We start from the raw sequence: 13772 nt of genomic DNA, 5'->3' as shown, positions 1-13772 counted from the left end.
GTTGAGTCTGGAGGTGGCGAAGGCATGGATGATGATTTCAGCAGCAGATGAGCTGGAGTGGGGTGGAGGCGGGCAGTGTTACAAAGGTGGGCGTTAGCGCTCTTGTGATAGCGAGGATATGGAGTCGATAGCACAGTACGGGATTGAATAGGATGCCTATAGAGTTAGCTACCTGAGAATGTTGGTGCACTATCATGACTTAAATATAATAGTTCAGACTTCAAACATCAAAATGTACATACATATCTTTAATTCAAATTTTCCATTGCCTGCAACTTTCACAGACAAACAATTCAAATACATAATGACATTTTAAACAGAAAAACTCCAATCAGCCAGCTACATTTGTTGTATGAGGGCAAGTTTGTGGATATTGACCACAACAGTCATGCAGGAAAATGTTGTGGAACATGCCTTTGTAATTGGGGCAGTAAGCATAGTAATTTGGACATGCAGCATTTCCTCTAGACAACTACAAGTATGTGGCTGCCAAATTCATAAAATGGGAATGGAAAAAAATGTTTGCTTATAGTTTATTCACTTCACAGAAGCAGCCACTTATCAGATATTCACTTCAACAAATTGGACTTTAAGATAAGCAAACCCATTACCTTCGCATGAAGTCCTGTTCCAGGTTAGAATCCGGTTTCTTCCTTGGTGTATAGCATTTCACACCAAGTGTGTTGTACACAATGCAGACATAGATTGCAACTCTGTCCTCTGTGGAGCAGATGCTTAAGGGGGAATGAGTTTGGTGTTTCATTATACTACTTTTTAATGGCTTGAAAAATAAATGAGCCATAAACAAGATCCCTTGGGATCTTGCATTTTGCTACAGGTAAAGGGAGCTTTCCACTTTGTGAGAAAAGCCCATGATTAGTAAATGGGGCGATAGGACCCATTTGGTGACCACCTTGTGGGAACATCTGCAAGAGATTAGATTGTCACTGCTAATAAAAGAAAGAATTCAATCAACTTAGCTTGCTTAACTCCCCAAAGAGGGTTTGAACAGAAGAAGTGTTTAACTGCAAAAGACCATGACCTTAGGTGAGTTTTTAACCATATTCTGCTGTCTTTGATTTAAACAGCAGTATCCCTTTCCGAAAAGTACATTCTTGTCAATTTCACAAATTCAAACTTGGCCAACTTGAGATGTGCATGTCTCTGGGCTGTTTTTTTTTATATAGTAGGTATGTCAGAAAATCTTCAAAGAGAAAGTAATAGTGACCCAAGTGTCACTTTAGAAAATAGATATTGTCTACTAAGACAGCCTTCAAAACTACAGGGGACAGAGGTCATGTAAGATGCCATAAGTGGTTAAAGCTGTAGTATCGCTTTTCAATAGACCACTTGTTAATTTCATATATAGAAATTAAAACAACCAGTGATCTCTATGGAGTCAAGCTGATAAAAAAAACATAGTGGTCAGTGGATCAAATTACAAAAATGAAATGTACCTTACAGCAGTTAAAAATATCACAGAGAGACAATGGTCTACTATAAGCCTTGTATTTTACTTTATTCATTCTTGGGATATGGCCGTCACTGGCAAGGCCAGCACTTATTGCCCATCCCTCATTGCCCAGATCTGATACAACTTAGTGGCTTGCTAGGCCACATCAGAGGGCAATTAAGAGTCAACCACATTGGTGTGGGACTGGATGGAGTCACACATAGGCCAGACCAGGTAAGGGCAGCAGGTTTCCTTCTCTAAAGGGCATCAGTGACTAGTTGGGGTTTTTTTATGACAATCAGACAGCTTCATGGTCACTTTTACTGACACCAGCTTTATATTTCCAGATTTTTAAATAACTGAATGCAAATTGTGCAGCTAAGAGCTGTCTTCAAAACAGCACTTATCAGCAAAAACAAATTGCACCCTATCAAGCAGTTCCAAATAATTGTGGTCAGAAATGATGATGGGGTCTGATTTCTACAGTGTACTGGTCTTCTTTACACACAGTACCTTGAATATTTGACAAGCCTGTGATTGAATATGAAGAGAATAAACGGCAGTGGGACAAAATATCGGGAAAGGGATGCTGTCTGTCTGTTTAAAAATGCATATCACACTGCAAAGTGAGAATCGTTACATTACACTTAGGGTGTAGTAACACAGGAAGCAGATCATGTTGCCTAGAATGGCCTCAGGGTCCTCCCTGTGATATACCAAGCAGCCCATTATTCAACAAGCATGTTGGAACTCACAAAGTATCACTTCAATTAATTGAAGTGTATTTTCTTTTTTTTTGGATTAAAAATAAGAATCACATGCTTTGTAATATAATCTTTCAGTGCCAGGGTGGAGAAATAATTTTAAAGGAAAGTCTAATAAAAATAAAGTTGTTTAACTTAACTCTGTAACCTCCTCCAGTCCCACAACCTTCGAGTCTCTGCGCTCCTCCAATTCTGGCCTCTTGTGTATCCCTCATTTTAATCGCTCCGAAATTGGCAGCCATGCCTTCAGCTGCCTGGGCCCTAAGCTCTGGAAATCCCTCCCTAAACCTCTCCGCCTCTCTACCTCTCTCTCCTCCTTTAAGATGCTTCTTTAAGCCATATCTCCTTATAGAATCATAGAAATGTACCACATAGAAGGAGGCCATTCGGCCCATCATATCTGTACTGGCCAAAAAAAAGCTACCCAGCCTAATCCCACTTTCCAGCTCTTGGTCCGTAGCCTTGTAGATTGCAGCACTTCAAGTACATATCCAAGTACTTTTTAAATGTGATGAGGGTTTCTGCCTCTACCACCCTTTCGGGCAGTGTGTTCCAGACCCATCACCACCCTCTGGGTCAAAAAATTTCTCCTCAACTCCCCTCTAATCCATCTACCAATTACTTTAAATCTATGCCCCCTGGTTATTGACCTCTCTGCTAAGGGAAATAGGTCCTTCATATACACTCTATCTAGGCCCCTCATAATTTTATACACCTCAATTAAATCTCCCCTCAGCCTCCTCGGTTCCAAAGAAAACAACCCCAGCCTGTCCAATCTTTCCTCATAGCTAAAATTCTCCAGTCCTGGTAACATCCTCGTAAATCTCCTCTGCACCCCCTCTAATGCAATCACATCTTTCCTGTAATGTGGTGACCAGAACTGTACGCAGTACTCTAGCTATGGCCTAACTAGTGTTTTATACAGTTCTAACATAACCGCCCTGCTCTTATATTCTATACCTCGACTAATAAAGGCAAGTACAGGAAACTTTGTGCTATCCGGCACCCACGGGACCGAGCTGCTGCCGTTGCCTAAAAAGTGCCGTACTCTCCAGAGTTAATGTTGAGAGATACGGAGATTCTTATCTCCGTATTTGACAACAAACACTGTTGCTTAGCAACAGCTTCTAAACACTCGGGTGTGGCCCTAAAGCTCTGTAGCTGAAGCTGCTGCTATAGCTACAGACCTTGCACAGCTTGACTGTTCAAACAAAGCAAAAAAAACAAACAAAAAGAATAAAAAACGGCTGCTGATTTTTGCCGGTGGCTCCAGATTGCCGGATAGCTCACCTCCGGATAGCACAAAGTTTCCTGTATCCCGTATGCCTTCTTAACCACTTTATCTACCTGTCCTACCTTCAGGGATCTGTGGACGTGCACTCCAAGGTCCCTCTGTTCCTCTACACGTCTCAGTATCCTACCATTTACTGTATATTCCCTTGCCTTGTTAACCCTCCCCAAATACATTACCTCACATTTCTCCAGAATAAATTCCATTTGCTAGTTTTCTGCCCACCTGACCAGTCCATTGATATCTTCCTGCCACCTGTTATACGACATATCCGATATCAGTTCTATTGAAGTCAATGGAAACGAATATCGGCGGTGGGTTGGTGGGGGAGGGGGGGTGGCGGGGGAGCAGGGGCTGTATAATGGACGGCCAATCCGATACCGCCTGTTCTGCGTTACTGCCTGTGTCTAATTTCACTCCCACTGCTTGTTAGATAGTGTTTTTATTCACAAGTCACCTCAGTCACTTTAGTGTAAAATGACAATAACCCTTTGCATATTAGTGAAAAATAAGTGGAAATGCTGTAAGTTTCTCAACTCAGAGTGTAATTATGTTTTACATCATGTTATCATTTTCATAGACAACTGGATGCCACATCAAGTATTTACTAGCAACAGTAAGCTTTGTAGGTATTGCAAAACTTAGTTTGGCTTATAGTTGGATCCGTCTGTGTCAAACCTCACTGACCTTTTGAGTCTCGCTGATTTTTGTTGTTCTTATAGTCTTCCCAAAAATATGTCAAATCTCACTGCTTAAAAAAAATGCTTTGATACGTAGCTTTGTGTGATAATTCAAATCTTATACTGTAATAAGAAATTAGATTTAGCAATTGATCAACTCTACTGTTTGAATCAAAATATTATGGGGGTTCTTTGCTATGCCTAATAATCTAATTGAAATACATTTTTGAATATGACAATACTGGTAAAAATGTTGCCATGTACTTGCCTTACGGCCACTTGGATGCATTTCCTGTTTGGCTGCAGACTGCCAAGTTTATTTTTTTTAATTTCTAAGTTTTGTAGTTCTTGATGCAAGTAATACTGCATAAATAAAGAGGGATATAAAAGGTTGGCTTTACATTTCAGTATTTCCTGCCTTTGCATATACAGTATATCTATTCTACACAACATACAATGAAACAGCATGACAAGGCCTGTCAGCAAGTGCAAAGAGAAAAGACAAGTTAAGATTTCAGGTGTGGTCCCTTCATCAGCTACTGACGGACCTGCTGTGCAATACCAGCATTTTATTGTTGCTTCAGATATCCAATATTTGCAGTTTTCCTTTTCATTTGTATGATTTTTTACAGTGTACAGTAGCTGCTATGCACCACCTGATTAAATTCTGGAACACATCAATACATTTGCACTGCTTTCTCCTTCAGTCAGGCACTAGGTCATGCTAAACTTATCCTTTTGCTGGACATCTCGTCAAATGAAAAATTCTGAGAAACAAAACAAGTAGCGAGTTGTCTTTCCTGCCTCTTACAAAAGTACAGGATGTTCTTTCTATTCCTTCCTCCCCTCCTAACCACCCCCCCCCCTGTCTCTGCACCTGCTTAATATCTGTTACATCTCCAGCTTTTTCCAGTTCTGATGAAGGGTCCCAGACCTGAAACGCTAACTCTGTTTCTCTCTCCATGGATGCTGCCTGGCCTGCTGAGTATTTCCAGCATTTTCTGTTGTTATTTCAGATTTCCAGCATCCGCAGTATTTTGCTATTATATATGTGGTTGAAACCTGTCAGGAATCCAATCCTGTCAGGTTTTAAAATGGGTTTTCCAGCAGGCAGCTACAATTTCTCTGCAGTGCTCCTTTAGATTCTTACTATTTTATTACCTTTTCCCTATATAGTATATTAGCACAGAACAAGACACTCTACATCAATTTCAAATATATATTGAAGTTCATTAGCAATAATAAAAGAAAAAGAACAAAAGCAAAATACTGCAGATGCTGGAAATCTGAAATAAAAACAGAAAACGCTGGAAATACTCAGCAGGTCAGGCAGCATCTGTGGAGAGAGGTCCATGAACTTTCATCAGAACTCAGAACTGAAACAATGGCCCAGAAATTCGGGTCTCCACGGGTGAGTACGCATGGGGTACTCACCCGTAAGCCCAATGGAAGTGCCAGTTTCGTGCATGCACTGCGCATGCGCGGGAAACCAGCACTTCCGTTCCCCTGAAAGAAGGGGTTCAGAGGTGGAACGCGTGCGCAGGAGTGGCAGCGCGTGTGCCTCAAACTTACGTTTCTTTTGCAGGTTTTCCTGGGAGGGTAAGTCTCCAGGAGTTACACTTTTAAAAAGCAGGTGCAAAGCCTGCTTTTTACAAGGTAAGTGGTGAATTAATTAAAATTAAAACATTTTTTCCACAGGTTTATTATTTTTAAATACTTTAAAGAAAGGTAAGTTTATTTTTAGCCCTGTTAGAAAATAAAATTATTTTTTTCAAAAATTTAAATTATTGTTTAAAATAGTTATTTCATGTAATTTACAGTTTATTTTAAAAATGTGATTTAAAAAAAAAATTATTTGAAGATTTAGTGATGTTTTGGGACTTATAGTATTTATAGGTTTGACAGGTCTTCCTGAAACTTATGAATGAAGCATTCCCTGCCTCACGTGATCCCAGGGGACGCATCGAACTAACTGCGCCCCTGGGATACGCAAGCACTGCGCGCCGGCAGTTGGAGGAGGCCCAGGATCGGAATCCCACGCGGGCCCACAGCTCAACGGCCGGCGCGCTAGGTAAGTGCAGGTCGGGGGCAGATGCTGCCGAACCTGCTGAGTATTTCCAGCATTTTCTGTTTTTATAAAAGGAAAGGAGCCTGCCATTAGACTAGTGTACTAACATAGTGCTTCCCTCATGTGGTCGCCATCATAATTTATCTGGTCCCTTGGTTATCTTTCCTAGCTGGCCATTCATCTTGGGTGACCCTAGACTGTGAGACTTGGATTTCCCTCCACTTTTCCAATTCAGGCAGGATAACAGCAGAAACTGCAGGATAATGGGAAATGAAGATAGAGAAGTCGAGGAAGGGAAGGGAAGAGTTGGATATAGACCATGTGAAAGCGAGGGAGGGGTGGAAATTGGAAGCAAAATTGATGAAATTTTCCAGTTCAGGGCAAAAGCAGGAAACAGCACTGATACAGTCATCAGTGTACTGGAAAAAGAGGTGAGGGAGGGGTCCTGAATAGGACTGGAACAAAGAAGGTTTCACATATCCCACGAAAAGGCAGTCATAGCCAGGACCCATATGGGTTCCCATAGCGACATCTTCTATTTGGAGGAAGTGAGTGGAGTCAAAGAAGTTGTTCAATGTAAGAACAGGTTCAGCCAGGCGGAGGAGGGTGGTAGTGGATAGGAACTGGTTGGGCCGCTGTTGAAGGAAGAAGTGGAGGGCCCGCAGACTGGGGATGAGGCTGTAGAGGGTCTAGAGACGGTTAGGGCCAGGAAACTGGTAAAGTGGTGGTGGACTTCGGAAGAATCGTGGATGTTGGTCGGCAGAGACTGGATAAGGGGAGAAAAAATAGAGTCGCGATAGGAAGAAGTAAGTTCCGTGGGGCAAGAAACAATGGGCTGGATTTTGATACTGGAGGCGTGCAGGAGGCGGGACTACAACTTTTGGGGTTGTAGTCCCGCCTCCATCGAGTTGTGGCCAACCCATGCGATTTTCACTTGATTGACCTTGTTGAGCCCACCCAGCGGGCTCAGCAGGCCAATTAAGGGCCACCTGGCAACAGGTGATGTCACAGATTGACATTTCATCTGTCAAGAGCTTTTGACAGATGAAATATCAGCGTTTGACAGCTCTTTGAAGCTGTCAAACACTGACAATCTGTACACTAAGTTAATTCCTTCCTCTCAGGCTGATTTAGAGATCTCTCCAGAACAGAAAGCTGAATGCTGCAATTTTTGACAGCTCGCGGCCATTCTGCTTTCTGTGCCGGTGAGATGAGGGACTCCCGAGACCTGAAGGAAGGAAGGCTGTAAAGGTAAGTAAAACTTATTTAAACACTTTAAACACACCAAACACACTTACCTCTGCACTCATGCACACATCACTCACCTGAACACCAGACATCTCAAACCCTCCAAGCCCTTCAGCTCGACGGTCCACCTCATTAACTTGGCGTGGTTTGGAGCCGTCGGGAATCCCACACTTCAGGGATAAAAATAGGGATTAGGCTAAAAACTGCCTGTTAACTACCTGTTAACAGGCAGTTAATTGGCACTAATCCCCTTCCCGCCTCGGGGAGGCGGGTCCTAGCACAGGTCAGGTATCCGCCTCCTTTGAAACTGGCATGGAGGCGGGTTGGGGGCGGGATGGGTTCGTGCCCCCCAATTTCACGATTTTAACCCCCCACGCGCCTACAATCCCGCCTCAACGGCCCAATGAAAATCAAGCCCGATGGGTCTACTAGGGCAGTCCTGTTTGTGGATCTTGAGAAGGAGGTAGAAACAGGCTGTGTGGGGTTGGGGGCTATGAGGTTGGAGGCCGTGGGGTTAAGATCTCCAGTGGAGACGAGGGTAGTGATGGTCTGGGAAATTATGGCTTGATGTTTAGGGGTGGGGTCGTGGTCCGGGGGTAGGTAGGAGGAGGTGTTGGAGAGTTGGCGTTCAGCCTCCACAAGGTGGAGGCCAAACAACAACAGCGCTGTCCTTGTCAGCAGGTTTAATGACAATGTCATGGTTGGACAGGAGAGAATGAGTGCTGCAAGTTCAGAGGGAGGTTGGTTGGAGTGAGTGAGGGGTGCAGAGAAATTGAGACAACGATGTCAATGGAAAGATCAGGAGACAGTAAGAGGGCAGTAGCACTGACTACTTGCTTTGAACTGAAAACAATCAATTTAAGATTAAGGAGTTCGATAACATGTGCAAATGAATTGTGTCCAACATTTAGATGAGTTTCATGAAACTATCATTTAAATTTGATAAACGTTGTTCAGCTGTGAAAGACAGTTTTGTTTTTCAGAGAAACAAAAGTAAAAGAGGCTGGAAATCTGAAATAAAAGGCAGACGCTGCCTGACCTGCTGAGCGTTTCCAGCATTTTCTGTTGTTATTTTTATTTTCAGTATCCCAGGTTGAACTTCAAAGGGTACAAGAGATACACTTCAGGCAGTGCACACCCAGTTCTCTGACATCTCCTCCTACCTCGCCCTGGACCATGACCCCACTACCGAACATGAAGCCATCGTTTCCAGGACTGTCACTGACCTCATCTCCTCTGGAGACCTTCCCTCCACCAGCCGCCAGCTTCATAGTTCCTCAACCCCGCACAACCCTCCTTCCCAAGATCCACAAACAGGACTGCCCTGGTAGACCCATCGTTTCATCCTGTTGTTGCCCCACGGAACTGATTTCTTCCTATCTCGACTCTATTTTTTCTCCCCTTGTCCAGTCTCTTCCCATGTACATCCGTGACTCTTCCGACACCTTCCACCACTTTAACAGTTTTCAGTTTCCTGGCCCTAACCATCTCCTTTTCACTATGGACGTCCAATCCCTCTACATCTCCATCCCCCACCAGGACAGCCTGAGGGCTCTCCGTTTCTTCCTGGAACAGAGGCCCAACCAGTCCCCATGAACCACCACCCTCCTCTGCTGGCTGAACTTGTTCTCACATTGAACAACTTCTCCTTTGACTCCACTCACTTCCTCCAAATTAAAGGTGTTGCTATGAGAACCCGCATGGGTCCTAGCTATGCCTGCCTTTTTGTGGGATATGTGGAACACTCTTTGTTCCAGTCCTACTCAGGTCCCCTCCCTCACCTCTTTTTCCGGTACATTGATGACTGTATCAGTGCCGTTTCCTGCTCTCGCCCTGAACTAGAAAATTTCATTCACTTTGCTTCCAATTTCCACCCTTCCCTCACCTTCACATGGTCCATCTCCGACTCTTCCTTTCCCTTCCTCGACTTCTCTGTCTCCATTTCTGGGGATAGGCTATCGACAAATATCCACTATAAGCCCACTGACTCCCACAGCTACCTGGACTACATTTCCTCCCACCCCACTCTATTCCATTCTCCCAGCTTCTTCGTCTCCGTCGCATCTGACGATGCCACCTTCCATACTAGTGCTTCTGACATGTCTTTCTTTTTCTTTAGCCAAGGATTTCCCCTCTACCATGATTGATATGGCCCTCAACCGTGTCCGTTCTATTTCCCGCACTTCTACTCTCACCCCATCCTCTCCCTCCCAGAACCATGATAGGGTTCCCCTTGTCCTCACCTTTCAACCCACCAGCCTCCACATTCAACGGATCATCATCCGCCATCATGTCCTAGGGGGAGTGTTTGCTAGTGCTCTGGGGGAGGGTTTAAACTAAAATGGCAGGGGGTTGGGAACCTGAGCAGGGAGACAGAGGAAAGGGAAACAAGGATAAAAGCAAAAGACAGGAAGGAGAAAAACAAAAGTGGCAGACAGAGAAATCAAGGGTTTAAATCAAACATGGCCACAGTAAATAATAATTCTAAAAGATCTAAGAGCATTAAAAAAACAAGCCTGAAGGCTTTGTGTCTTAATGCGAGGAGTATTCGTAATAAGGTGGATGAATTAGCTGCGCAAATAAAGGTAAACGAATATGATATGATTGGGATTACGGAAACATGGCTCCAGGGTGGCCAAGGCTGGGAACTCAACATCGAGGGGTATTCAATATTCAGGAAAGATAGGCAAAAAGGAAAAGGAGGTGGGATAGCATTGCTGGTTAAAGAGGGGATTAACACAATTGTAAGGAAGGATATTAGCTCTGATGATGTGGAATCTGTATGGGTAGAACTGAGAAATACCAAGGGGCAGAAAACGCTAGTGGGAGTGGTATATAGACCTCCAAACAGTAATGCGGAGATCGGGGATAGCATTAAAAGGAAAATTAGAGAAGCGTGCAATAAGGGCACAGCAGTTATCATGGGTGACTTTAATCTACATATAGATAGTGCTAACCAAATTAATAACAATACTGTGGAGGAGGAATTCCTGGAGTGTATACGGGATGGTTTCCTGGACCAATATGTCGAGGAACCAACTAGAGATCAGGCCATCTTAGACTGGGTATTATGTAATGAGAAAGGATTAATTAGCAATCTTGTTGTGCGAGGCCCCTTGGGTCGGAGCGATCATAATATGATAGACTTCTTCATTAAGGTGGAGAGTGAAGTAGTTGACTCAGAGACTAGGGTCCTGAATTTAAATAAAGGAAACTACGATGGTATGAGGCGCGAGTTGGGTAGGATTGATTGGGGAATGTCACTCCTCAAAGGGTTGACAGTGGATAGGGAATGGCAAACATTCAAAGATCGCATGGATGAACTACAGAATTTGTTCATCCCAGTTTGGCATAAAAATAAAACAGAAAGGGTGACTCAACCGTGGCTAACAAGGGAAATTAGAGATAGCATAAGATCCAAGGAGAGGACATATAAATTGGCCAGAAAAAGCAGTAAACCTGAGGATTGGGAGCAGTTTAGGATTCAATAAAGGCGGACAAAGGGATTAATTAAGAAGGGGAAAATAGAATATGAGAATAAGCTTGCAGGGAACATAAAAACTGACTGTAAAAGCTTTTATAGATATGTGAAAAGAAAAAGATTGGTGAAGTCAAGCGTAGGTCCCTTGCAGTCAGATTCAGGGGAATTTATAATGGGGAACAAAGAAATGGCAGACCAATGAAATACATACTTTGGTTCTGTCTTCACAAAGAAGGACACAAATAACCTCCCAGAGATGTCGGGGAACATAGGGTCTAATGAAAGTGAGGAACTGATAGAAATCAGTATTTGTAGGGAAATGGTGTTAGAGAAATTGATGGGATTGAAGGCCGATAAATCCCCAGGCCCTGATAATCTACACCCTAGGGTACTTAAGGAAGTGGCCCTAGAAATAAAAGATGCATTGCTGGTCATCTTCCAAAATTCGATAGACTCTGGAACAGTACCCATGGATTGGCGGGTAGCTAATGTTACCCCACTGTTCAAAAAAGGTGGTAGAGAGAAAACGGGGAATTACAGACCGGTAAGCCTGACATCGGTAGTGGGGAAAATGTTAGACTCCATTATAAAAGATGTAATAGCAGAGCACTTGGAAAACAATGACCGGATCGGACAAAGTCAACATGGATTTACAAAAGGTAAATCGTGCTTGACTAATCTACTGGAATTTTTTGAGGATGTAACTGGTAAAATAGATAAGGGAAAACCAGTGGATGTGGTGTATTTCGACTTTCAAAAGGCTTTCGATAAGGTCCCACATAAGAGATTAACGTGTAAAGTTAAGGCACATGGGATTAGGGGCAAGGTATTGACTTGGATAGGGAACTGATTGGCAGACAGAAAACAAAGAGTTGGAATAAACGGCTCTTTTTCTGAGTGGCAGGCAGTGACTAGTGGGGTACAGCAGGGATCGGTCCTTGGACCCCAGCTATTCACAATATATATATTAATGATCTGGACGAGGGAACTAGATGTAATATCTCCAAGTTTGCAGATGACACAAAGCTGGGTGGGCGTGTGTGCTGTGAGGAGGATGCCGAGAAACTCCAGTATGATTTGGACAGGTTGGGCGATTGGGCAGAAGCATGGCAGATGCAATATAATGTGGATAAATGCGAGGTTATCCACTTTGTTGTCAAAAACAGGAAGGCAGGTTATTATCTGAATGGCAATAGATTGGGAGAAGGGAAAGCGCAACGAGACCTGGGCGTCCTTGTGTACCAGTCGCTGAAGGTAAGCATGCAGGTGCAGCAGGCGGTTAAGAAGGCAAATGGTATGTTGGCCTTCGTAGCGAGAGGGTTTGAGTACAGGAACAAGGATGTCTTGCTGCAGTTGTACAAGGCCTTGGTGAGACCACATCTTGAGTATTGTGTGCAGTTTTAGTCGCCTTATCTGAGGAAGGATGTTCTTGCCATGGAAGGAGTGCAGCGAAGATTTACCAGGCTGATATCTGGGATGGCAGGAATGACGTATGAGGAGAGATTGGGTCGATTGGGCTTGTACTCGCTGGAGTTTAGAAGAATGAGAGGGGATCTCATTGAAACTTATAAAATTCTAACAGGACTAGACAGACTAGGTGCAGGAAGGGTGTTCCCGATGGTTGGGGAGTCCAGAACCAGCGGTCACAGTCTAAGGATAAGGGGTAAGCCATTTAGGACAGAGATGAGGAGGAATTTATTCACCCAGAGAGTGGTGAACCTGTGGAATTCTCTACCACAGATGGCAGTAGAGGCCAATTCATTAAGTACATTCAAGAAGGAGTTGGATATATTTCTTAAGTCTAAAGGGATCTAGGGATATGGGGAGAAAGCAGGGACAGGGTACTGAATTTGGATGATCAGCCATGATCACATTGAATGGCGGAGCAGGCTCGAGGGGCCGAATGGCCTACTCCTGCTCCTATCTTCTATGTTTCTATTTCTGTCACCTCCATTGTGATCCCACCACCAAACGCATATTCCCCTCCCCTCCCTTCTCCTTTCAGTATTCTGAAGGGACCGCTCCCTCCACGACACCCTGGTTCACTCCTCAATCACCCCCAACACCCCCTCCCCTTCCCACGGCACCTTCCCATGCAAGTGCAGGAGATACAACACCTGCCCTTTTACCTCCTCCCTTCCCACTGTCCAGGGCCCCACATACTCCTTCCAGGTGAAATAGCGATTTACTTGTACTTCTTACAATTTAGTATACTGTATTCGCTGCTCACAATGCGGTCTCCTCTACATTGGGGAGACCAAATGCAGATTGGGTGACCGCTTTGCGGAACACCTCCGTTTAATCCGCAACTGTGATCCCCGATCTTCCGGTCGCCTGTCACTTTAATTCTTCGCTCCACTCCCACTCTGACCTCTCCACCCTCGGCCTCTTACACTGTTCCAACGAAGCTCAACGTAAGCTCGAGGAACAGTACCTCATCTTTCGATTAGGTACTTTACAGCCTTCTGGACTCAACATTGAGTTCAACAATTTCAGATCATAAACTCTGCCACTATTTTTTCACATGGCAGGTGTTGATGATTCTGCCATTCCCATTTACACCTCTTCTAGACTCAACTTTTGTTTCTTTACTTGTCCCATTACCATCTCCTTTTGCCTTGCACCATCATCCCCTTTGTCATTTAGTCTCTCCTGCCTTCCACCCAACCACAGACCTTCCCTTCTGTTCTTTCCTCCCCACCCCCTTTCCCTGCCCCTGCACTTGCTTAAAATCTGCTACATCTCTAACTTTTACCAGTTCTGACGAAGGGTCATTGACCTGAAACG

This window comes from Somniosus microcephalus, chromosome 13 (assembly GCF_052327205.1).
Source record: "Somniosus microcephalus isolate GS21.2 chromosome 13, FLI_Smic_1.0, whole genome shotgun sequence".
NCBI classification, from domain to species: Eukaryota; Metazoa; Chordata; class Chondrichthyes; order Squaliformes; family Somniosidae; genus Somniosus; species Somniosus microcephalus.
The sequence above is the reverse complement of the archived record's forward strand: the minus strand, read 5'-3'. Positions refer to the sequence as shown.